This window comes from Acinonyx jubatus, chromosome B4, assembly GCF_027475565.1.
Source record: "Acinonyx jubatus isolate Ajub_Pintada_27869175 chromosome B4, VMU_Ajub_asm_v1.0, whole genome shotgun sequence".
Taxonomy (NCBI): Eukaryota; Metazoa; Chordata; class Mammalia; order Carnivora; family Felidae; genus Acinonyx; species Acinonyx jubatus.
In genome coordinates, this window is record NC_069387.1 from 57,982,710 (window position 1) to 58,009,286 (window position 26,577).

Sequence of the window (26,577 nt, forward strand, 5' to 3'; positions counted from 1 at the left end):
TTGTCAACGTATCTTTCATTAGTCTAAAATGGTGTCTTCAGTGGAAGGTAGGGCCAGGAGAGGGAAGAGTGGGGATAAAGGGCCAGGAGGGAAGAGAAGGAAGTCCCTGAGTTTTCTAGAGGAACAGTATGCACTGCCTTGTCCCTCTTCCTGTACCACCTGCTCACTCCTGTATCTCTTCTGGAGTTGTCTACTTACACTCCCACACTGCATCCCAGAACCTTCACCGAGCACCTCCTAAAACAGCTTCTGGGTGCTCCCTTGAAATGCAAGTGAATCAAATACATGGGCTTGTTTTTCCCAAAGACCCACCTGTAGCACCCATGCTGGGCTTGGCTAATTGGGCTAATCTAGAAAGGAGAGAGCATGGGAAGGATTTTTATTCCCTTTCCCCATACCTACCATCGTATTTAGCTGTCAAACTATTAAAAAATGTCAGAGAAGCTGAAGTTGGATGTTTGTTATACAAGGAATGGTGGAAGAGCTGTTTGGAGAAAGTTAAGTAGGGCTCTGGAGGAGGTCAAGGGATATAGAAATCCTGGTGGGCAGCAACAGAATTGATAGAGTAAGGATAAGCAGGTACATATGTTTTCGGGACCACTGGAAGAAAAGAAAGGGGGAGACTGGCAAGTTGACCTCAGATATAAGCCTTAACCCAAGAGTCCCCTACCGCCATCCCAGCCTCTCTGGATTGATACTAAATTTTCCTAACATCCTTAGTTCCTTCCCTGATGGGCACCTTGCCTCAGTCCCTGAAGCTGCCATTACTACCACTGCTTGACACAAAGGGTGAGAGGAGAGCCCATGCCAGGAAAGAAGTTATGTTCCTTGCATCCTTAGTTGTGCTCTGAACGTTTTTCCTTTAGAAACAAGGTCATACATGTTGTTTCACCTCTGTAGTGCTTTTAGTAGTATGCTTCAGTTGTTATGGGATCATTAAGGGTTGTTCTGGGCCTCTAACCTATATACAACATGTAGTGGATACTCTTGGTGCCCTGCCCAGATCCCCTTCTTGGACTGGTACTTGCATCCCTAGCTACTGTGTAAGTGTTGGCTGCTAGTAGTTGCCCTCCTCTCAGAGATTACCTTTGGGAGAACAGAAAGTGCCTTGCCTTGGGAGTTACCACCAACCTTCAGCTAATGAGTAACTGATAATGGGGTGCAAAAGGCCAGCTTCCTGCCCCAAGTGGCCAACTCTGTGGCACAATTCCTTCTTTAGATTCCCCATAGAATCAGGCTGAAGCTGGTCTCCAGCTGAGACCATATCCTTACATAGCTTTATTCCCCCCACACCATGCAACCTCCCTCACATCCCCTCTCCTGAGACATGCTCCCAATAATTCACTTGCACCAGAATCCCTGTCTCAGGCTCCACTTATGTAACCCTACCTCAGATACATACTTATTCCATGTATTTATTGGAGGTCCTTTATTGGCACCAGAATAATACATCTCTGGGAAAACCAAAAATAAAATAAGGAGCAACTTAACAGGACCCTAAACCAAATCTGGACATATAACCCAACTCAATTTATACTATTTCTAGGCCTATACCTAATATCTGCTCTCTTGTAGACACTAACAGACCACATTCTATCAAATCCAAACTGAAGACTTATTTATTCATACTCTATTTTTTCTCTTACTATAGAACATTAATTTTTATACCTATTTTAAAAATTATCTATGTAGCATTTATTATTAACCAATACACTTGTTGTAATTCTTAAAAATGTGGCTGGATGATTTTAAGTTAATTTGTAATGATTATTCTTGCTGTGATCATATAAATCTTACACTTTTAATCACTTGTTGGGTTTTTTCTTCCCATGAACTATAAATTCTGGATTGTGGATGGTTGGGTCCCAGATTAGCAGGTTCTGGTTAATCTAGCAGTGTTATAAAACAGATCAAATTTCCAGATTGCAATTAATAAAAATATAATTAAATATATACAGGCAAAGCAGAAGATAATTTAATCTTTCTGCTATGATTCAGAAGTCATTTTAGGTCATCATTATATACCTCAATTATAGTATTGCACAAGTATAGGAAGAGTGGTGAGTAGTATTCAGGTTGAAAGAAGTCCAGACAGACCAGATTTTACTTCATGTATTTACAAAGATGCAACCTCATAACACCAGGTACTGCATTCACTGTTTTCCCCCAATATACTGATCCTAATATAGGCTCTTGTAGAGAGCCCCCTATAGTTAATCTCAGCTGATTAAATTCATTCTTCTAGCCTATAATAAAAAATATCAAGACTTTTTCATTTTCATGGGATTATCCTCTCAAAAAACTTCTACATAAATAGGACCCAATCATATTTTAAATACTATTTCTGAATATATTTGCATGTATTCCTTTTGGTATAGCCAGTTACAATTCCCATTTATAGCTTATGTTGTATTTTAATTCCATACTGTACTTCATTGCTTAACAAAATATACTGGTCATCACTCTCCTCCCCATCAAGTTATTGGAGGGTTGCTTAAGGGGTTGTTTATGACTTGGTAACAAATCTTTTTTTTTTTTTTTAAGAAGAAAATATCATGAAATTAAAAATTCCTACAGATCTGAGAACTGTGCTTTGTTTCTAAAAAGCCCCTTTATGTTGGTCAAATAAATCACAATATTTACATATCTTTACCTTATTTCAGTATGTATACAGGTTTTTCATTAAGAATGGGAAAGAACACCATATTTACTTGCTTTCCATATATACATACTGAAGAGAAAAGGTGACTGTTTTCCTTTTCCTTCCAAATTTATCAGTAATAGTGATAGGCTGAATAAATGACCCCATTTGTACAAATTTTAGCATATGACTTTGAGCTTCCAGGTAGCATTGATGTCACAAGATTGCTGCTGTAACTCCAGCTATATCAATCATATTCCAAGCAATCATAGGGCTTGAGTCAGCCCTGCTAGTAACTTACCACCAGGTACACAAATAAGGAGTTCCATACAATACCTCCCATCCACATACCATTGCCTTCTGCAAGGAAGGTTATGAAATGAAATTTTTCACTGGGCACAAAATCAGATTTCTGTTACTAAGAGCAAAAGGAAGAAAGGAAATGAGATAGGGAACTAGTATTACCTGCCTTATTTTCTTTTTAAGTATGTGTTTCCTTAGATGAACTGTGAGGTCATGGAAGGCTGAGATTATGTCATATTAATTTTTATAATCTCAGAACCTAGCACAATACCACAGTTTATTACATTTTTCAAAATGTTTATTAATTAAAGACAAGTATAACAGGTGAGTAAGTGGCATGAGTTTGTTCCATTTATTTTTTTTTATTAAAAAAAATTTTTTTTAACGTTTACTCATTTTTGAGAGACAGAGGAGAGACAGAGCATGAATGGGGAAGGGGTAGAGAGAGGGAGACACAGAATCTGAAACAGGCTCCAGGCTCTGAGCTGTTAGCACAGAGCCTGACGCCGGGCCTGAACTCACGAACCTGTGAGATCATGACCTGAGCCGAAGTCAGATGCTCAACTGACTGAGCCACCCAGGTGCCCGGAGTTTGTTCCATTTATATTGTCACTCATTCATTTAATTGTTATTTCAACTAATATTAATTGAGCTTCCAGCCTGAGCCAGGCCCTGTATCAGGCATGGGGAATACAGTGATAAATACAACATAGTTCCTGGCTTTACAAAGCAGGTAGAGGTGACGTTAGGGGAGGATAGGAATGGCTGTAAAAGTAAACAGGCAATTTCGGGGCGCCTGGGTGGCTCAGTCGGTTGAACGTCCGACTTTGGCTCAGGTCATCATCTCACAGTTCATGAGTTTGAGCCCCACGTTGGGCTCTGTGCTGACACCTGGGAGCCTGGAGCCTGTTTCAGATTCTGTGTCTCCCTCTCTCTCTGTCCCTCCCCTGCTCACACTCTGTCTCTCTCTCTCTCAGAAAATAAACATTAAAAAAATGTTTTTAAAGGTACACAGGCAATTTCAAGGTGATGTGGGAAAGAATAAGAAGTGGTCCTGAGCCACCATTTGAGAGGTTATGAAGCTGTAAGTAGTCTGGGTGAAACATACAGTTAGGGAAAGAAGAAGAGAAAAAGAAGGAAAGGTGGGGATAGATAATAAAAAAAATAAGTTATAATCATAAGCCCATAATTTATTCCTGCCAGCACACATACCTATTTGTTGTGACAAAATGTTTGTTTCTCCCTTAGACTTCCTCATGAAAGAATTTCCCAACACTCTGTCCTTGATGGATCTGTCTCACTGACAAGGTTCTTGGTTGGCCTAAACTGTAATCACAACTGTGTTCTATGGACCTTATATCCAAGCATGGAGCAACTGTCTTCCCAGTATCCCATCTTACAGGATGATGTTCCCTGGTAGGCCAGTTTGGGAAATGTTGGTCTAGACACATGTTTCTCAAACTTGGCAATATGAGTCTACTAGACACCATAAAAAAGAGTTGCCAGGCATTTCCAGAGAAAGGGAATTATCCCCAGAAAGTGCAGATCTGAACCTGGTTTTCTGAGTGTGTTTACACCTTGGGTTTCAGTTACACGAGTGACCAGGACGGATATAGGTTTAGCTGGACTAATGGGTCACCACTTCAGCAATTTTACAGTCAAATAAGTTATCCCTGTGATGCTGTGACTAATAATTAAAGCACTCATCTCTTCCTACAAATAATCCGGTTCAATTCAGTTTGTAACATATATGGCTAGAAATGTATCTACATCAATTCCTATTTTCTTTGCCTACCTTAGAGAAAAAGATAGCCCCTAACCATGAAGCAGAGGTCACAAGAAGAGAGACAGATTTGAAGATGATATGTATGCTATTGCCTTAAATACGGAGGAAGAGGCCACAAGCCAAGGAAATCAGATAGCATCTACAAACTAGAAAAAACAAAGCAATGGATTCTCCCCTAGAGACTCCAGATGGAACACAGCCCACACCTTGACTTTAGAATTTCTGACCTCCAGAACTGCAAGATAACACATTCTTGATTTTAGCCACTAAGTTTGTGGTAACTTTTTTAGTAGCAATAGGAAAATAATAATACACAGTAATATATCTCTAGATGGTGTCCCCCTCCCCCTTCACAAATCTTTCTTGGGATTCTCCTCTTTTCTGAATCTATCCTCTCAGATTATTTTCCTGAAAGTCAAATCTGATTATGTCACAGGGCTTAAGGTGCATGAATACTCACTGATTCTAGGTAGATTACTTTTGGGGAATATATTAGAAACCAGAAATAAGAGTTGTTTACAAAATCCTGTCAAGGACATTTGGTATGATCTCAGGAAAGCTTAACAGGGATGTGATTATAGCTAAGAAAGCTTAAAACAAATTGCACTCTACACTGAAGAAAAAATGTATTAACCATATGGGGTTGAGGTAGAGAAGAGATTTTTCTGGGTTGATTCAGGACTGGACAGAGATAAATTCACTTGACTCTGGCACCATCAGTAAGACACACGCTGGTTTGGAGGCGGGGATACTTCATCATGTACCTGGAGCCTAGTAAGTGTTCCTAAATATTGGTCATGGTTATACTATCACAGTCAACTTCATCCTGATTTAAATGCTAGTCATGTGAAAGTCGGTTGTCATAAGCCAGTCCACTGTTCACCTCTGGATGTGTGATAAAATTGAGGTCAGGACGCTACTGGTGACCAACAGAAACTAGATTAAGGTTCTTCTTCTACTTCCATTCCCCTTACAGAAAGATAAAAGATATGTCCTTCAGTAAGATCCTGAATCCTAGTTTAACAATAGCCACACTTCTGCCAGCTATCACTCACCCCTGTTTCAAGACCTCCACCAAAAAGGGAGGACTATCAACAACAACAAAAAAGGGTGGGGGGAGGAAAGTTCAAGGAAGGAAGAGGTCAAAATTGGCAAATGCCACAAAGGGCATAACAAAATGCGGATTAAATTTTTCCATTAGATTTGGCAATTAGGTGGGTGACTGATGTTGTTCAGTGGAGTGAAAGGTTGACAAGGGAATGAGAGTTTAGGAAATGTTAACGTTAAGTCTGGAAAAGTCCTCTTGAGAAGAGGATCCATGCCCTAAGGAATCACCTTAAATAAAATTCCCTCAGAGTTTGCATTTGAATCCTAGAGAACTCTCCTTGTCCACAAATCCTCCAAATGTTTATCAGCCAAATTTGAGTCTCACTGATCTCTCTTTCTCCTCAGTTCACCTCAAAGGCAAAGGAACTAATGAGCTGTGCAATAACTAAAGGTCAAAAAACAAGAGGAAGAAACAAAAGACTTACAAACACAAACTCAAAACAAAACAAATCAGGTCTTTGGTAAGAGAAGCTGTACCAAGTTGTCCTTCAAATTTAATATCCTTGTTTTGATTTAAAAAAAAAAGAAAGAAAGAAAACTGTCTGGAGAATTAAAAGGGGCATTTTATAATTGGAATGTTTTCTTGTATCTCGACCATTATCTTCACTCCATCTCCCTCCAAATTAATAGCTGTTGCTGAGTTGTGGGCATGTGTGAGCACAAGCCTGGACCAAAGACTGAATTTTGTCCAGTGGCTAGAGTAATTGCGTGCCATTTAAAAAAAAAAAAAAAGGTGGGATAGGGAGAACCACATACATATCTGCATTTCCAGATGAAAGCACTGGTTTTCTTCCTCGACGATTTGCTGTATTTAAGGGTCAGGGAGGGGGGGAGTTTTCTGAATCTGAGCCCAGCTCTTTCTAAACTTGGTTACTCACGTCTGATTCATTTGCTGTGTTTTTCATCTCCTGTCTCTGTCACTGCCTGCCGCTGAGAAGGGGGTCGCTGAATCACTGCCACTCCAGATGAAAAGCAATTCAAACCCAGTCCGTGGAGGATGGAAGGTTTTGTTTTGTTTTCTTTCCTTTTTTAAGCGTCTGCAGAATAAGCCTCCTACTTTCCGACATGACCGTAGAGGGCAGTTTTACAAGTCTCACCCGGAGCTCTGGAAGATTTTGCTCCTGTGAGAGTCAATAGGCACTGGTCACCTCACCATTTCTGGCTTTTCTGGTCCATAGGCCCCGGTGGTCGGGGGTGTGTGATGGGGCGAGCGGCGGCGGGGCCGAGCTAGGGGCGCCGGGGTGAGCTTGGCCCGGTGGGCCCGAGCGGCTGCGCCGCGCTCCCCGCCGCTTTAAAAGCTCCCACAATGCAGCGCTGGCGTCCCAGTTCCGTTACAATGTCTCTCACGGCGCGAGTGAACCGGCAAGGAGCGGGCGGGGAAGCCGGAGAGCCGGGGCTGTAACCCGAGCGCCCGGCCGAGGGGGGCGCCCCCGCGCCGCTCCTCTCGCGCGCTCTACCCGCGGCCCGGCGAAGGGGCGGAGCCGCCCGGGTGCCCGAGCCCGGCCCGGCCCCCAGCCCGGCCCCCAGCCCAGAGGCACCGGCCGCGGGAGCGAGCCGGCCGCCAACTCCACCGTCCGGCACAACGCTCGCCGCCCCGCTCCTCGCCGAGCCTCGCTAGACCAACCGCGGCAGCGGCGGCGGCGCTGGGGGCGGCTCCTGCGGGCGGCACAGCCGCTGCCCGCGCGCTCCCACAACGCGGCAGCTCAGCCAGGGGCGTCCACACTCACCTAGCGCTGGCCGGGAGGTGCGCCGAGAGGACGCGCCGGGAGCCGGGGCCTCCAGCCGGTGCGGGGCGTGCGGCCCGCCGAGTGCGGCGGAGGGAGGCGCGCCGGGCGGCACGGCCGGGACAGGAGCTGGGCGGCCGCCGAGCTTCGGACGCCGTCGCGTCCTCAGCGCCCCGGCCGGCCTGGGCGGGCGGCCTGCGGGGGCGGCGCAGTTGCGAAACTGAGTAAGTATTAACTTTACTCCGCTGCTGCGATTTCTGGGCAACGTCTAGGATCCCTCCCTTCTCCTCCTGGAGCCTCGGGCTCTCCCTTCCCCGCCCCCTCACCCCTCCGTCTGCACCTTGGGTTTCTTCGCCGGTTCTACCCTGCGGCCACTGGCTCCCAGTTCCTCCGGTTCACCTTTTCCCTGTTGTGTTCGCCTTTGCGCGTTCTGCCCGCCGCGCACACGCGCCTCTGAGAAGTACAAGCTTGTGTCCTGCTTCTCTGTTTCCTCCCAGTGTCCTTGGCAGGGGAGTTTAGAGGCCACTTTTGTTGGGCAGGGAAATGTATGTATGGCTTCTTTAACATTTTTCTCTCCAAATGGAAATCGGATGTTCGCTTGCCGGGTGGCGGTTTGGTGAACGCTTACTTTCTCCTCTGAAAACAGGATTGGTTTTTAGGTTTTAAAATTTTGTTTGAACGCTTAACCGTTCTCCGTCCCTATTTCCCCTTGCCGCCAACCCGTCTGGAGAGGCGAGTCCAGACGAGGGGACTTTAAAAGTAATTCCGTTTTGCAGACTAGAAACTTTGCGAGGGTTCATAGCAGAAAGCATCATAAGCTTCAACCTGAAGGGACGTGAGCTTTGAATGTGGCTCCTTGTGCGGCACTAGAGCTTACAAGCGAGTACCTGGGTTCGTAATTGAGTGTTGGCGTTGTTATTTTAGCATCCTAGAGCCGCCTGGTGTTGCTAAACCACTACTTTTTCAGCATCAAATGGCATCTTGAGCAGAGCAAGCGTTGAATGTAATTACGGGTCAGCATTGCCCCTGGTCTTTAGGGACTTAGAAGAGAAATAGATGCAGGGCACATTTCATAGCTGTGAAACCCATCAGGTTAGCTGTGTCAGTGCATCACAGCATTGCATTAAAAAGAATTCTTCCAGCCTGGTAACAGCGAGGAGGAACATTTACAAATTTTCCAGTATGATGTGGCTCAGCAATTCTTCGTTAGATCTGTTGTGTCACTAGAAAGGACCTTTAAAAAGGTATAGAGCTCAGCTTTTCTGCCGATTGGATTAACCCCTCATTCTGGTAGAAGGCCTCAGGTAGTCCTCCTCCTCCCCCCCCCCCCCCGCCGTCTTTCTTTTTTTTTTTTTTTTTCTTTCTTCTTTGGGTTGTCAGCAGTTGGCGATCCTGTTTTGAAGGACTAGAAAACGGGAAGCTTTTCTTAATGGATTTTCAGCATCCCGTCCTTTGCCTGGGTGAGGCAGTAGTGAATGCCAGCTAGATCTCTGCAGGGAGAGGTGCAGGTGGACACAAGAATCTGGCAGAAGGACACTGTAGTACTATCATTGGGGGGGGGGGTGGTTTGTGTGTTTATCTTTTAGTGGGCATATTAATGCTACTTTTTATTTATCTCCATGGGGAATCTCCCAAAACCATGAAAATTACATGTGACCATACCCAGCTTTAAGAAGACTGAATGTAATTTGATTATTCTGTTGAAGGATCAGACTTAACAAAATAGAATTTGTAATGTAGGCGATAAGACCTTTCAAAAATCTCTCCCTTCCTCATTTTCTCTCCTTTTAAGAGCCTCAAGCTGGTACTTTCAGTAATAGACACAATTGTTAGTAATGCATTGAGTTCTTTCTAGGTTCATTAATCAAGCCTAATTTCTGGCTTCAATAGCTGAGGGGGACATCAGCCCAGAGAGGGAGAGAATCATGAGACTGTGCAGATAGGAAAGGCATTTCAGTTTGCTAAAGTGTCAATGTGCTGCAGAGAAAAGCAGTTAAAAAGAAGAATGTTCAGGTTTTAGCATGCACATTTACTGAATTTGGCATTTGGTTGAGATATTTGGGAATTGCAGATTTTAAATTCTACAGTTATGGTATCCTTTCTTTTTGCCTAACATTGTATCCTTTTAAGTTTTTGATTGTTTAATGGAAATCTCAATACTTCCTTTTGTAGCCTTCTGTACTGGGTGGCTTGCATTAATTTTTTACTTGAATGGTTTAGCCATTTTGAGAAATAGTTTTTCAGAATTTCTTACTCAGTTGATCTGTCTTATATTGATTCATGTATGGTTTGTGAGTAAAAATATTGTTCACTGCTGGGTGTTGTTGCTCTTTTCATTATCGTTGATTTCTGGCATAGTGGCTTTGCTCCTTTATTGTAAACCATTAAGGTCCTAGGTATCTTGTGGGTGTTCAAAACATTGCAAAACTCTGCAGGGAGAAGTGGAGAGGGGATAGGGAAACATTATGCATCATAAATCTGAGAACTTGGATTTATTTTTTTTTTTAATTTTTTTTTTAATGTTCTTATTTATTTTTGAGACAGAGAGAGACAGAGCATGAACAGGGGAGGGGGAGAGAGAGGGAAACACAGAATCCGAAGCAGGCTCCAGGCTCTGAGCTGTCAGCACAGAGCCCGACACGGGGCTCAAACTCACAGACTGTGAGATCATGACCTGAGCTGAAGTCGGACGCTTAACCAACTGAGTCACCCAGGCACCCCTGAGAACTTGGATTTAAAAAATAACATTTCGGGGCGCCTGGGTGGCGCAGTCGGTTGAGCGTCTGACTTCAGCCAGGTCACGATCTCGCGGTCCGTGGGTTTGAGCCTCGCGTCGGGCTCTGGGCTGATGGCTCAGAGCCTGGAGCCTGTTTCCGATTCTGTGTCTCCCTCTCTCTCTCTGCCCCTCGCCCGTTCATGCTCTGTCTCTCTCTGTCCCAAAAATAAATAAACGTTGAAAAAAAATTTTTTTTAAATAAAAATAAAAAATAACATATCACCTGTTTACTCACCTTGGGTGCTAGCTTGCTCCAACCCCATGTAGATTTCAAAATGGGAAGTATGGACATAGTTTCCAAGAACTGTGTATAGTGAAAAGAATGCTTACCCCACAGCCAGCCAACCAGACTTGAGTAGCAAGTGACTTTGTCACTTTGAACTGATTTAGCTTGGCCATGCTACTTCAACCTCATGATCTACAGTTTGCTTTGTGTAAAATGGGAATACTGTTCCTAAAAGGGATGCTGTGACAAGTGAAATAGCTAACATAGTGTCTGGTACATCTCAGTCAATACATGACAGTATCTGACACTTCTCAAGAACTGAGCTCTTGATTACCCAACCTTTCAGCCTGTTTCTCCTGTGTTTTTCATCCCCTCCATCCAACAAGTGGCTCAGGCCAGAAGGCTAGAGTTTAACATTCACTTCTGTTCTCACCTCCCCTCCCCACCCCCATCCAGTTTGTCACAAAGTCTTTATTTACTTTTCTGGAAAAATCTCTTTCAAACCTGTCTGATTTTCAATCTCCACTATGTTTCCATTCCACTTGAGGCCACCATTATCTTTCCCCATTGCCTTCTGCATGTACTCTGTATCCCTTCCAGTCTCTTTTCCTACCAGCAGCCTAAAAAGAAAAAAAAATGTCACTTGCTATTTAAAGTCTTCAAAGCTCTAAGAAAACACATTTATTTCTCCAGATATAATATTAGATCTTCAACATACCTATAAAGTCCTGCATGGTTTGGGCACTGCCCACCCCCAATCTTCGTCTCTTGCTAGCCACATTGTTCAGTTCTCCAGCAGGCTCACATCAGGGCTCTTGCTCATGCTATTGGTCTTTCTATTTTAGGACCATCTCCTTGAGTAATTTGTCATCCTTGGATATGGATTCAAATATCCTCTCTATAAATGTCTTCTCTGAGAAGACCCTATCCTTAGCATCATGTCATTTAGAAATTCTTTATTTTCTCCCTCATAGCACAATCATCTTGCCTTCTTTGTGTGTATCATAACTTACATATTATTTACTTAATGTTTCTTTCTTAGCCTGAAGGTTGAAGTAATACCTGGTTTATTCACCAGTCTATACTCAGTGCCTGGTATAGTTAGTAGGTGCTCAATAAAGGATTCTTGTTATAATTAATAAGATAATGTCAGTTTTATATTTGTGTCTTGGTTGCCTCCTATGTCACTGTTCATTCTGCTTTTCATAACAGAAAAGCCAGACTGGTGCTCTCCTGTGTTCCTTCATTGCTGGTGTTAAATGTGTAATATGAAACAGCCTTTGCAGATACGAGGCAAAATTAATGCATTTGGGCTATGTGGAAAATTCATAGTAATAAATTGAGACACCTTTTAATTAGTGTTACCCTTGTGATTTTCTGTTGTAGATAATCCTTTTTCTAAGTACATCATTAAAGTAATTACGGTTTTTTTTCATCAGCACAGGATTACTGAAAGAAAAAAATCTTAGTAGTTCATATTATTTTACACATGTCATAGGATAATATGTTAGCAGCTATTGATCGCTCAGTGTCAGACTTCAAAGGAAGGTAGAGAAAACTAGCAGAAAGATGAGAGTTCTAGTTCTAAGGATGTTTAGTACTTTCCAGCTGTTGATGTGACTTGCATAAATAACTACATATCATTTGAACATTTAGTTAAGGTAGCAGAGTAGTTATTTAAAAATTGGAGCCACCTAGAGGTCTGTAAATTCTTTTTCCTTCTCTCACTAAAGCATTCCTTCTTTTAGCAAAAAAAGTCTCATGACTTTCCAAGGCCAAGGAAGGCTTAAAGCTTTGAGTATTTTTGTCATGTGGTTGCTTTCTACAAATTATTAGTTTGATGCACTATAGTTCTAAAGTGCTTATGTCCTTAGTATTAATGTTTCTACTCTGATTCTTAAGTAATAACCCACATTTCTTTTGACTTATTTCTTAGGACTTGAGTTTCTTTTTAGAATTTTCCCTTGCACTCTTAGAGTATAAATCCAACTCCTCTTTCGTTTTGTAGCTTATACTTTAGGTCATAAAGTATACAGAGAATTTAGGAGTTGATTCTAGTTCTTTCACGATTTATTTGTTTGCATTTAACCTCTGGGTGTCTCCTAAATGTTATACCTCATAAGTGGTCTAGACTCTTGAGTTTTTGTCAGCAAGAAGCTGGATGCCCTTGGATTGGGAAAGTAAGGGAGATTACAGCAGCATTTTTAAGTCCCTATTATATGCCAAGCTTGAGGCTAAGTGCTCTCGCAAAAGAACAGTGAGTGGTTCATCCAGTCAAAATCATAAAAAGGAACCATAACCTTTCCATACATTTGCTTCACTCAAAGAAATTGTTTTTGTTGTTCCTCCATTTCCCTACCCTTTATTTTTCTAGTTAGGAAGGCATGGCAAGATAGTGAAGCCCTCTCTAGCTCAGCCCATTACCTTACCTTTTTATTTATTTAGACCTGAATTTACTTGTATAAAATACCGGACGTGGGGCCAGAAAGGGGCATGCCCTTTGATTTGTCTTTGAGGTAGGTCTCTGTGCTCCAGGATATTTGCACCATGAGTAGCTACTACTATGGAGGAGAAAAAAGTTATGGTTGAGAGTCCTAGTTATTTTTCCCCATATATATATATATATTAATATATATATTAACATATACACACGCATATGCATATGTATGTATATATATACATACATACGTACGTGCTTACTGGTTACTTTGGGTGACCTTGAATGAGTTGCCTGAAGCTTTATAGCACCAACAATATCTATTACCTATTTATTTCACAGCCTTGCTATTGGATTTAGAAGACTTATTTTTGGCAATGTTTTTTTTTTTTTTTTTTTTGTCACATTCAAATATATCACAAAGCTCATTACAATTAACTCCAATGCTGTCAAGTTCTATGCATTAAGAAAAATGTTTTCTCAGCATATGTTTTAACTCTTTGTTTTGATAAGCAATCAGATATGAGTATAGGTTGTAACAAGAGGAGAGCTGTAATACTTTTCTACCAGCTTTTATTCATGTGTGTGATATATCTTGTCGATTGTTAATGGTCATTGGCTTCTGGTTAATCATGTTTATCCTTAATTGTAGTAAATTTATTATTGGAAAATCACCTAAAATTAAATTATTTTTCAGAAAGAAGCACATACAGTGGAAAAATTAGAGTGCTTTTAATGGATAGGTATTGGACAGAAAAGTAAGATATCACTCTAATTTTTGCTTAAAATATTTGAATAGATTTATAATTTCTGAAATCCTACTGCAGAAATAGTATTGAAAGGTAGGTTGGGAATAATTTGTAGTGTTTAATGTAAAATTTGGGCGTTTCTGAAGCAAGTTCTAATACTTGATGCCATTAGATGTCAGGAAAGTAAACTAGTTTATTTGTGCTACATTTTCCTTATTTTCTTTTTGTATATAATGACTTCCTTCTTTTATATCTCTTTTTTAATTTTTATTTTTTATGTTAACATTTTTTAATGTTTATATTTGAGAGAGAGAAAGACAGAGTGAGCAGGGAAAGGGCAGAGAGAGAGGGAGACCCAGAATCTGAAGCGGGCTCTAGGCTGAGCTGATGCACAGAGCCTGATGTGGGGCTTAAACTCATGAGCCATGAGATCATGTCCTGAGCCAAAGTCAGAAGCTCAACAGACTGAGTCACCCAGGTGCCCCATCTCTCTCTTTTTTTTTAAACCTCTTTAGTGAGCTAAGCTGAGGTGAACAGCTTAGTAACATGCAATGAACTGCACACATTTAAGTGTACAGTTTGATAAGCTTTGACGTACATATATAAATATGAAATCATGACCACAGTCAAGATAGTGAATATATATATTACCCTCCCCAAATTTCCCATTCCCATGTGCAGTCCCTTCCCTATCCATCATCCCCTCCCCGACAAAGCACAGCTTTGCTCTGTCTCTGCAGAGTAGTTTGCATTTTCCAGAACATAAATTAATGGAACATGTAATATATTCTTTTTTGGTCTGACTTCTTTCACTCAGAATAATTATTTATTTGGAGATGCATTCATGTTGATGTATGCAGCATTGATGAATAGTGTTCCATTATATGTATATACAACAAATTATGTATGTACCTATTGATGGACATTTGGGCTGTTTCCAGTTTTTGGCTATTACAAAGGAAGCTGCTGTGAATATTTGCATATAATCTTTGTGTGGACATACGTTTTCATTAATCTTGGGTAAGTACATAGGAGTAGAATGGCAGGGTGATGGTAGACATACATGTTTAGCTTTTTCAGAAACTGCCAAACTGTTTTCCAGAGTGATTATACCATTTTATTTTCCTACCAGCAGTGTATAAGCATGCTAGTTCCTTCACTTCCTTCCCAACAATTAGTATGATTAGTCTTTTTTAATTTTAGTTATCAGCAGTATTTCATTTTTATTTTAATTTACCATTTCCCTAATGACTAGTGGTGTTAAGCACCTTTTAATGTATTTTTTGCTATGTTTGTATCTTCTTTGATGAAGTGTTTGTTCAAGTGTTTTGCCCATGTTTTTATTGGGTTGATTGTTTTTTTAATTGTTGAATTTTGAGAGTTCATTATATATTTTGAAAAATCCTTCATCCAGTATATGTTTTGCAAAGATTTTCTCCCAGTTTGTGGCTCACACTTTCATTTTCACAGTGACTTTTGAAGAGAAAAGGTTTTTAATTTTGATGAAGTCCAGCTTATGATTTTGTTCTCTTATATATTGTGCTTTTGGTGTCCTTTTTAAGAACCTTTGCCTAAGCTAAGTTCACATAGATTGTCTTCTAAAAGTTTTCTGATTTTCTTCTAGAATTTTTATAGTTTTAGGTTTTACATTGAAGTATATCACCTATTTGAAGTTATATTTTTAAAATAGACTTTACTTTTTAGAGCAATTTTAGGTTCACAACAAAACTGAGGAGAAGGTACAGAGATTTCCCATATACTCCCTGTCCCCACACATGCATAGCTTCCTCCATTACAGTATTCCCCACCAGAATGGTGCATTTATTGTAGTTGAACCTACATTGATTGACACATCATTATAACCCAAAGTCCATGGTTTATGTTAGGGTTCACTCACTCTAAGTGTTCTAAGTACTGTGTGTTTAGGCAAATTTATAATGACACATATTCATCATTATAGCATCCCACAGAGTAGTTGCACTGCTCTAAAAATCCTCTGTACTCTGCCTATTCATTTCTCCCTCTCCTAATCCCTGGAAACCACTATGATCTTTTTACTGTCTCCATAGTTATCCCTTTTCCTGAATGTCATATAGTTGGAATCATATGGTATGTAGCCTTTTCAGATAGGTCCTTTCATTTACTAATACGCATTTATGTTTTCTCCATGTCTTTTCATAGTTTGATAGCTCGTTTTAGCCCTGAATAATATTTCATTATCTGGATGTACCACAGTCTGTTTATCCATTCACCTACTGACAGACACATCTGTGTCCAACTTTTGGCAATTATAAATAAAGCTGCAAGAAGCGTCCATGTGCAGGTTTCTGTATGGGCATAGTTTTCAACTCCTTTGGATAAATACAAAGGAACACAATTTTAGGGTCATGTGGTAAGGGTATGTTTGGTTTTATAAGAAATTGCCACATTTCCCAAGTGGTGTACCATTTTGCATTCCCACCCTCAGTGAATGAGAGTTCCTGCCCTTCCACATCCTTAACAGCATTTGGTGTTGTCAGTGTTTTGTATTTCAGCCATTCTAATATTACATTGTTGTTTTAATTTATATTTCGCTGAAGACTTATTATGTGGGGCATCTTTTTATATGCTTATTTGCCGTATCTCTATCTTTGGCAAGGTATTAAGGTGTTTAGTCTATTGAGTTAATTTTTTTTTTTTTTATTGAGTAAGTTTTGGGTAGAGTTGATTTTCGGCATATGGCAATCTAATTGTTTCACCACTATTTGTTAAAAAGACTATTATTTCTTTACTGAGTTGTTTGCATTTTTGTAGGAAATGAGTTGTCCTTTATATCTCTTTTTATTATATCAGTTGACATTCATACCTGGATAAAACAAACTAAAGGAAAAGCAACTAAATCCTATTCTGGACAATGAATGTGTTTTTGTCATGTTTAGTAAAATTTCTAGTTTCCTTACTGTAGCCTTTATGTAAACCTTTCCTACGCAAACATTTCTTCTCCCTTTATTTCTCTTTTTGTTATTGGCTATGTATTATAATAAAGTCTGGTGGTGGGACATGCACAACTTACCCCTGTAAATTTTAATTAGCTTTACTGTTAATGAAAATTATTTGTTTTCTCTCTTTGAAAATCTCTCAACCTAGATTACACCTTCCATTTTAATTTTCCTAGTTTTGATGGTCTGTCTCTTCTCCTATTGTTGAGTCATGACATATGGTGTATATTGGAAAGACTGCTCACTTCAGTTAAAAACCTGGCTGGGACTGGGTAACCTTGGAGAAGTTATAAAGCTCACCCCTTCTCAAGTTTCCTTTAAATGGGGCTACTATTTCATCACTCAGGGGTGTTTTGGAATAAAAGTGATGTTTGTATGTGTCCATATATGGAAATGAATGTAAATGAAATGTCTCAGTGAAGAGTTAGTGCCTTTCTCCCTTACCCAACTCCAGTTAAGCTGTGGATACTCATTCTCTCTCAACTGAACAGGCCCCAGTGCTCTTTGGAGCCAACTGAACAGGAGTCTGAACAGGCCCCGGTGCTCTTTGGAGAAGACAGGTGCTCCACAGTCTGTCTAGGCAAGTGGTCTGAGGAGAGAACACTGTCAGTGTAGATGATAGAAAGGTGGGAGAAGAGTGTTTGCTAGTTAACGTGGGTGACATCCTCCTCACCCCTCGCAGTCTGGAGTTGGCTGCCCTCTAGGCTATTCTCCATTAGTAATCCTTTCTCCCTATTGGATTTCAGTCTCATCTTTCCTTCTCTTCTTATCCTTAGCCTGGAAAGAATATGCTCAAATCTCTCTTGACATTGCTACACCTCCTGTCTACTTCTGTCTCCTTTCTCAGCCAACTTCTTTGAGGAGGTGTCTGTGCTTAATGCTTCTACTACTCACTCCTCAGCCAGGTACCATTTCTTAGAAACATTTTGCCACAGCACCAATTTCTTAATTGCCAAAATCAATGGAAACTTCTTACTTCTAATATAACAGAAGCTTTTTGTAGCGTGTTTGCACTGTTGAGCTATCTTCCTGTGTCTCCAGACTTCTCCTCGGCTTCCTTGTCAGCGCTCTTTCTTTGTTCATTTATTTATTCAAAAATGACAACAAAACACACAACACTGCTCTCATAGAAAGTGCTCCATGGAGGAAGTTAGATAATGAGTAATTTTACATTCTTTATATGATGATAAATGCATCAGAGGAAAAAAATATAACAAGTTGGAGAAATTGAAAATGCTGGGGTTGGGAGTGGAGGTGTTACATGATATTGGATAGGCAGGAAGTCCTCACTCATGAGAACACATTTCAGTAGAAAACTTAATGAAGCGAAGGACGTAACTCTGCAGCTGTCTGGAGGAAGAGCACTCTACACAGAGGAAACATTGAGTGCCTAGGCACTGAAGCAGGTACATACAGTTGTCTCCAGATCAGTGAGGCTGGGAGTGGGGCCAGGGCATGGGACAATAGCAGGAGATGAGGCAGTGGGGCCTATATACCAGGCCCCTTATTGGCTGTGACAAGGATCTTGGGTTTTACTCTTGAGTGAGAAGACAGTTGAGGATCTTGAAGAGAGGAATGAATGAATTGGAGAGTAGCACGGAGTAGTAGGTGAGAGGATGAACTGTGGAGCCGGCTGCTTAAGTTAAAATCCCAGCCCTAAACTTAACTGGCTCTGTGACCTTGTAGTAGTTCTGTAGCTTCTCTGTGCCCCATTGGTAAAATGGGAATACGAATGATCTCTATCTCACAGTGTTGTTATGAGGATGAAATGAGTTAATATTTATAAAGAACAAAGCATGGCAGATAGTATTATAAAAATGCTTGTTAAATAAAATCAGTAAAATAGAAAAGGCTCCCTGTGCTTCCAGGTCTTGTCAAGAGGAATTTAGAATAGAAGCAGAAAGCCTAAACATGGAAACAACCTAAGTGTTTATCAGTCAATGGATGGATAAAGAAAATGTAGCATATGGAATATGATTCAGCCAGAAAAAAAGGAGTTTTGCCATTTGTGACAACATGGCAAACCTTGAAAGGACAGACCTTGAAAGCATTATGCTAAGTGAAATAAACAGAGAAAGACAAATACTGGATGATCTCACTTATATGCATAATCTAAAGAAAAAAAAAACACCTGACTCATAGATACAGAGAAAAGATTAGTGGTTGCCAAAGGCGGGGAGTGGGGGTGGTTGAAATGGTTGAAGGGGGTCAAAAGGTACAAACTTGTGCTTATAAGATACGTAAGTCCTGGAAATGTAATATACAGCATGGTGGCTCAATAGGAAGGAAGGAAAAGGAAAAAAGAAAACCAATTAGGAGATGATTGCAATAATTCATGCAAGGAATGGCTTAGTTGAGGTGCTAGTTGTGAAGGTGGGGAACAGGGTCACATTGTGGGTGTATTTTGGAAATAAGGATGACTTATTGGCTCAGGAATAGATCTGCTTTTCCTCCCATCTCTGATCTTTCTGGCTCAGTCTTCTTTGCTCCTTCCTCTTCTCCCTTTTGACCAAGGGTTCTCAGAAAGGGTAGTAGTGTTTGGAAATATGTGGGAGCCCTTTTTGGCTGTCACAGAGATGAAGTTGTGGATATTTCTTGTGTTCAGTGAGTGCTCAATATCATGCATGATGAAGATATGTCTTCTGCAATTTGCCGGTAGCTACCTTGTAGAGAAATGCTGCTTTAGACCTTCTTCCCACCTCTCCTACCTGTCCCCTGACCTAGGATTTCCTAACCTGTGGTCCTGTGTGGGTAGCAGGGGGCCTATAAGCTACCAAGTATTTTTTCCAAAATGTTTGTTTATATACATTTTAGTGAGTGGGGTAGTGGTAAGAATTTTAATCAAGTTCTCAAAAGGGTTCATATCCTCAGAATGCAAGAATTCCTGTTATGGGTGGTCTTACCCACCTTCATGGTTTTTATTCTGGCCTGTATGGTGGTGGACTTTCAAATCTGTTCCTTTAATGTTCTGTGCTTTGACTTCTAGATCCTTCTCTACTGAACCATGCAACACTTCCTCAGGATCAACATGTCTTCTAACTTCTTCCTGTATTTCCCACCTGGGTTTGTGGCACCATCATCCACCTTATTCTTAATCTTGCCTTTTTTGTGCCATTTCACTTTGACTAATTCATCTAGTTCTGCTTTTACCTCCTGGACTGCTGGGGAATTTTTTTTTTTTCCATTTCCCCTTCATACACTACTCTAATTTAGCATCTCTGATTTAGATTGCTGCCACTTTGCTGGTCTTCCCACCTGAGACCCATCTTCCACATATCAGCAGATGACTGCTTGGATACAGAAATCTCATTGTGTCACTGACTTGCTAAAAACTCAGCTCTGTCAATGCCTGCAGGGTTGCATACAGGATCTCTGAAATCTGGCGCTAGTTCCCTGTCTTGGGCTGTTCAGGAGGCTGTCCTGCCTCCCTGCTTGGCTGCCCACCAGCTCTCCTCCCTCACCTGTCTTTCTGTGCTGGCCTCTAGTAGGACCAAACTAATAAGCTGTTTTATGCATTGATGCTGCAACATCTAAATATGCTATTTGGCCACATGAAAAAATAGTTCAGTCTCTTTCTTACCCATACTTTATAGCTTTAAAACCAAGCTTGGCTATCCTCTCTTCCTGAAGGAAGTGCTCGCTCACTTAGAAGTCCATCTTGCCTTCCTTATATATCATATGCATGCATATTTCTCTTCTTTCTTTGTGCTGTAATTTCAGAAGCTCTCTATTTCAAACAGATGAGCTTCTAAGAGGCTCTTCTTAAGCTCATTTGTTCATAGGTTCAAAGTGACTAAGAAGACTAAGCTTGCAGTCCCCCAGTGCAGTTCAAGGAGTGTAAGTTGGTTCTTTGAAGCTTTGTAACCAGTTATGCCCTTGCTGCTGGATGTTCAGTGGGGCATCTTTTTCTGAAGTGGAGCAGCTTTGTCTACATTAAAAATCTCTTGAGGCAGATGGGTCCTTTATGGTCTCTTTGGAGCCCAGGGGAGCCCCTTAGTAGCCCTTGGAGTCCAACTTCACTCCTTACCTCTCGAATTATAGGAGCCTCAGTGGGTTCAGTTTTGGCTGTACTCAGCCTTTCTGTTCTAGAACAATTTCCTGGCCTCCTGAACTAACTTTGGGCCAAGTTTCCATTTTTAACACTGATCATCCTGTTGTATATTCAAAATGGAAAAACTTCTGAAGATCTATCTTCTCTGTTCTGGCTGATTATTACTGCTAGGTTAATAGGTATAGGTTAGCCTGTTTCACCCTCAGCCCCATTCATCCTTTATCCTTCAGGGTTCCATATACAAAAGGAAAAAAAAAGAAAAATATTTTTTACCACTCTCAGCTATTTTTATTAGTTATCCTTTTGTTTCTGCCATAATTTTGTGTCTTTTTTATTAGTACATTAGACATGCACTGTAGCTTTTCATCGTGAGATAATGATAGGGTTAATAATGTTTTTTTAAAATACTTTAAAACATATTTTAAATATAGCAAACACATTCATCCACAGACTAATGAACAGGAAGGTGCCCACCCAAGGCAGAGTTTTCAGAGTTTGGCTTTGGAGCCAGTATATGTCCCCATCTTGGCAATTGTGATACGAAAGCTCAGGAGTACGGAGGTCAGGATGTGTTTCGTGTCACCTGCTAGATTGTGGATCTCCTTGAAAGTGAGATCCATATTTAATTATCCATCAACTACAATCTCTTTAATGGCAGGAACTTGTCTGATTCTCCTTGGATTCGTAGAGCATGGAACTGTTAGTTGTTGAATGAATTCATTTGCTAGCTAGTATTTATACCCTCAAGGGGAACCGTACTAAACTTCCTCTAAGTATATAGTTGTGTAGACTAAACAAAGAGTTTAAAATATAGACGACTAAAACATTCATGTTACATGGATGACTGAGGTGATACTGAAATTTGGGTTGGTAGGAATGGATATTTTACTTGGCTTTTGAAAACACTTCAACAAGTAGCAACTACCATGGTCAACAGTAGGATTTTGTAGATGATATGAGGAGAGGTGATGTAGTCTGTGGAAGCTTATTGAGCAATGAGGATGCAGTAAATATATAAATAATTACATATGGCAGAGTATGTTATATATATTATAAATATATTAAGCAGAGTATGAGGAGAGAGTGGCTAAATGACTTAAAGGTAAACGTATTTGCTATGGCAATTTTATAATAATAATTGGAAACATCTAAATGTTTGATTACAGGGCACTGGTTAAGTAAACGGTGGCACAGCTTCCAGATATACTGTTAGATAGCCATTAAAAATATTTATAAAGAATTTCTAGTAATTTGGGTAAAGCATATGCTTTATTGTAGGGGGAAATATCAGAATATAAACATATATAGACAACTTTTTTTTTTAAACCAGGCATCTAGGAGGAAGAAAAGCACCAGGAAGAAAATAAACCAAAATATATACACTGCATCTGACTTCAAGTATATTATATGTGTGTGTGTATCTATGTGTGTGTATTACACATATACAATACATATCATAAATATACACTTCAGTGAGTTTTTTACACACTGAACCTATCCATGCAACAAATGCCTAGATTAAGAAATAGAACATTATCAGCATTCCCACAAGCCCCCCTGTGCTCTTAACTTTCAGTGACATTCCAGAGTTTTGACTGTTTTTGTTCCTTCCAGAAATGTAATAATACAACATGTACTCTTTTGTGTCTTAATTTCTCACACTCAGCATATGTGATTCACCCATATTGTGTATAGTTTTTTAGGTTGTTTATGTTTATTACTTATTATGGATGACTTTTAATCATGCTCTTTTGTGTTTTCCAAAATTTGCTATAATGAGCATGTATTTATAATCAGAAAAAGATTACATTTGTTTTTTCAGAGATGCAAAGTCAAGTTTATTTGTGCCTGTGTAGATTCAGTTACCCAATTCAGCTAGACCATGGAACGTATGAAGGAGAATTGAGAAAATAAATTGTGGCTATGTGCAGTGCAATATGAACTCAGTATCAAGACAACCAGATTCTGTTTTGTCATTTAGTAGTCATCAGACTGTGGACACACTCTTTAATTCTTTGTTCCTCAGTTTTCTCATCCATTGGTCAATTAGGTATGATGATATCTTCCTTATAAACTAGGCATAAGGGTTAGCTGGAGATCATGAGTCTGTGAGTCTGCTAGGTGGTGAGGTCCTTCATTTAAAAACTGGAGTTAGAGAGGGTGGATGTGCAAGGAGGGAACTCATGTCCAGTTCCCATTTTCTCTATGAAGTGAGGGCTGAGGGTTCTTTGTAAGCAAAAGCACATGGCTTTGACGTATTAGTTTGTGCAAAGCAAAGAAGCTTTGGGGCAGGCAGCCCTTAAGTACTCAGGGAGCTAGGGGACCCAAGGGGGAATGCAGGAAGAATGCAGCAGTGTTGAGGGCCCAGCTGAGGTTGGAGCATAAATGTGAATATAGTGTGTAAGTTTTTCCTCCAGAAGATTATGATTTATCTGGGCTACCATTAAGGTGAGTCTTTATTATAAAAGTGGAGGAGGAAAAAACAGAAAGAAAAAGGAAGGAGGAAGAAAGAAAGCCACTGACACATGAGAAGTACGATGTCTAATCTACAAAGAGAACACTGTTTAAAGGGAACCTCTGATTTAAAATGTGTATTATAGAAGTCCACAGTGATTTGGAACTTAGATTGTCTTTTTCCAAGCATATTTGCACTAAAAGGGAGGGCTAAGATTTTAGTCTAGCCCACAAAGGTCCACAGAACAGGCAGGTAGGTATCTTTTACTAACATGTTTTCTAGTTCTGAGAGTCCTAAAATCAACTAGTTTTAACTATTTTAGATCCTTCAAATAAAATAGGGCTTGATGTGTCAGCCTGGAACTGTATTCATGGATAGCATTGTTTCTATGAGAGTAATACTCAGGTACAGTGAAAACTTCTGGGAATGCACTCTGAGTTTTTTCTGACGCCTCCAAATATAGGGATAGGTGAGCACTAGTTTCTGAGCCCAATACCTGGAAGGTTAGCTATTTGTAGATAAATGATGTTGGTTCCTTTGCTCAGTTTTAATCCATTCACACAGTATCTATTGAGTGCCTACCAGCTGGATATGCAAAAACAAAGAGAACCAGTCTTATCTTCCAGGTAGTTTGTATCTGGGCCAGGTATTTAAAGAAATAATTTTTGGAATGTGATAACAGATAAAATGGAGATGTGGGTTCTTAAGGTGGGATTGGAAGTGAGTGTTTCTGGAAAGGTGTTTCTGAGTCTGCCTAAAGAAATCAGGGAAGGTTTAAGAGGAAAATTCACTCTTGAGTGAAGACTTGAGGAAGAAAGGCATTTTCTAGGAGGACACTCCATACTGAGGAAATGATAGACACCCCCCTGGGAACAGTACATAAGGGAGAACATGGTCTGTTGGAAAAGTACAGTAGTTTTGATATTTCTTAAAGTTAGATGTGTACAATGGAGTCGGGGAATGGCAGGAACTGAGGTAGGGACCCCCACTCCCCGGCTCCTCTTGCAACCCAGGGGTTGGGGAAGGATAGCACATTGTCCTAAAATTAGTTTAAGTTTCTGTTGATAGCATGATTGGTTATGAGAAACAGTTTTTCTATTTCTGTTCTGAATTAAGATTTTTACTTCTTTAGATTTTACATTAGGAAGAAATTTAGAGATTGCTTTAGAATTAACTGGGGCTTAGAGTACTGCTCAGTGTCTTTTATTACAGTGTATTTAGATCACCTCGTGAATACTCCACAAACATTTATGAAGCACACATTATGTTGAAGGAATTATACTTGTGGTGGATGGTATTACAAGGATGAGAAATGGCCCCTGCCTTTCAAGAAGCTTACCGTCTAGTTAGTGAAGCAAAACTTGAATTTTCAAAAGTCCTATTATGGAAATAAAGATAATAGCAAAAGAAAGAGGATTAAAGATAATAGCAAAAGAAAAGAGGATGGGCTTGTTACTTAGAACTATGGGAAGCTGAGGAATGTATTTAGAAGACCACGTAATCAGGGTGCCTGAGTAGCTCAGTCAGTTAAGTGACCAGACTCTTGATTTCCGCTTGGCTCATGATCTCAGGGTCTTGGGATTGGCCCCGCATTGGGCTTCAGGCTGTGTGTGGAGCCTGCTTGGGATTCCCTCCCTCCCTCCCTCCCTCCCTCCCTTCCTTCCTTCCTTCCTTCCTTCCTTCCTTCCTTCCTTCCTTCCTCTCTCAAAAGAAGACGACGATGACAGTGTAATCAAGGACTGAAAAGACCAAAAGAAATATGACTGGGGGACAGTGGTGTAAATGTGGGGCAAGGTGATTGGGGAACTGGAAAGAGGCCACCCCAGCCTGAGGACCATGGTGGAGACTAGCCCAGAATATAGATGTGCAGAGTATGGTTGGGAGGTAGTCACTCAGTCTGGAGTGTACTGCTGGGAGTAGAGGGCAATGGGACTTTGTGGCTGGGGCCAGGTGTTGGAGGTCTTACATACTGCACTGAGGAATTTGAACTTTATTCCAAGGCGGTAAGGTTTTAAGATCAAGTCTTCTACTGATCTTCCTCTCCAACTCAGGCTGCCACTGTCTCTAGTTCTCCCTTCCATTTGCTATGTTCAGAACAAGCCCAGTGTAATTTGCCTAGTCCTGACACCATCTGACAGAGACTCTTCCGGTTTTGTACAGATTACCAAGGAAATTGTGATTTTGGTCTAGAATCTTAGGATGTTTTCATAGTCAGCAGCTAATCCTTTGGTGTTGGTTCTCCTTGCCATAGATTTTTGCAGCACACTGTTCAGTTTTTCAACTATTTTTGTGTCCATTGTATAATCTGATACTTAACAGTTTTTGGAAATAGATCAGACAGCTTATAGTTAGAGAAATCAGCTCAGAAAGCCTAAATGAATAGCCCAAGATCATTCAGTGGTGAGACTTGAAGATGAAATTAGAAACAGTGACTTTATGACCCTGTTTGGTCCAGGGTTCCTTCCATTGAGTCATTATACCATGGCCTTCCATGAGTGATTCCGACTACCAAGGAATGCACGTCAGCCATGTTGTTACGGCATCAGCGAGGTGCTTGCATGGGTTTATACCTGTTGGGTGTGATATTTTGAAACAGCTGAGATTATGAGTTACATCTGTAATCATTACACAGAGAGAAACTAACTGGCTTATATGGGAGTTTGCCTATAATCATCTTATTTATTATTTTTTATAGGAACAGTCTAACTTCTTGGTAAACCTTTTTCATTCAACAAATCATTTTGATTTTTTTTTCTGGAAATAATATGCCTAAATCATTGGAGTTTTTATTCTTAATTTCATATAGTTAGCAGGAAAATTGTTTTCATCCTTCAAATATTCAGCAAGCTAACAAAGTATATTAATTTTGTGAGTCATTTTAAAGCAATAGGACTTACGAAGTTAAGTGCACAACTTAAAATATTTGTAAAAAAAAAAAAATTGAGGATCTTCCTTTAGAATTCTTTGTGCCAAAAGCAACAAAGTTGGCCTTTTAAAAATCATAATTGAGATTATCTAGGTTGTAAGCAGCTATAGTATTGGCAAAAATACTATCTTTATAATTAAGGACCACTGACATCAAACACTAAACCTATAGAATTCCTATAGAGATGTGGTGGTGTTGACACTGGAGAGACTGGGAGGTTGTACCATATTCAGAAGAGCAGTCTCTGAAGAATAGCAATGGAAGGTCACATAGTGTTAGGATATGGGACGAGGTCATGAGACCTCCTAGGCTTCCTGTTGTTAGTAGTAGGATCAGGTATAAACTCCTCAGTCTGTCCTAGGCCTTCCATCTGAGGGAGTGTGGGAGATGGAAGCTTTTCCCAAGTCCAACAACAAAG

General features: G+C 40.4%; 2 protein-coding genes across 23 annotated transcripts in view; one reads left to right on the plus strand and one right to left on the minus strand.

The window, feature by feature from the left end:
• The window catches only part of LMNTD1 (lamin tail domain containing 1), a 509,230-nt gene extending 501,371 nt beyond the window's left edge, over positions 1–7,859 (minus strand). For 12 of the 22 annotated variants that reach the window (XM_053226036.1, XM_053226028.1, XM_053226041.1 and 9 more), the window contains exon 1: positions 6,716–7,856. The gene's annotated coding sequence lies outside the window, so the exon portion shown is untranslated. Of the gene's footprint in view, positions 1–6,715 lie in introns of all 22 variants that reach the window. The other 10 variants (XM_027035777.2, XM_053226035.1, XM_053226046.1 and 7 more) reach the window with 6 other exon arrangements.
• RASSF8 (Ras association domain family member 8) overlaps positions 7,656–26,577 on the plus strand; it is a 117,346-nt gene continuing 98,424 nt past the window's right edge. The window contains exon 1 of the mRNA XM_015065197.3: positions 7,656–7,785. The gene's annotated coding sequence lies outside the window, so the exon portion shown is untranslated. The remainder of the gene's footprint in view (positions 7,786–26,577) is intronic.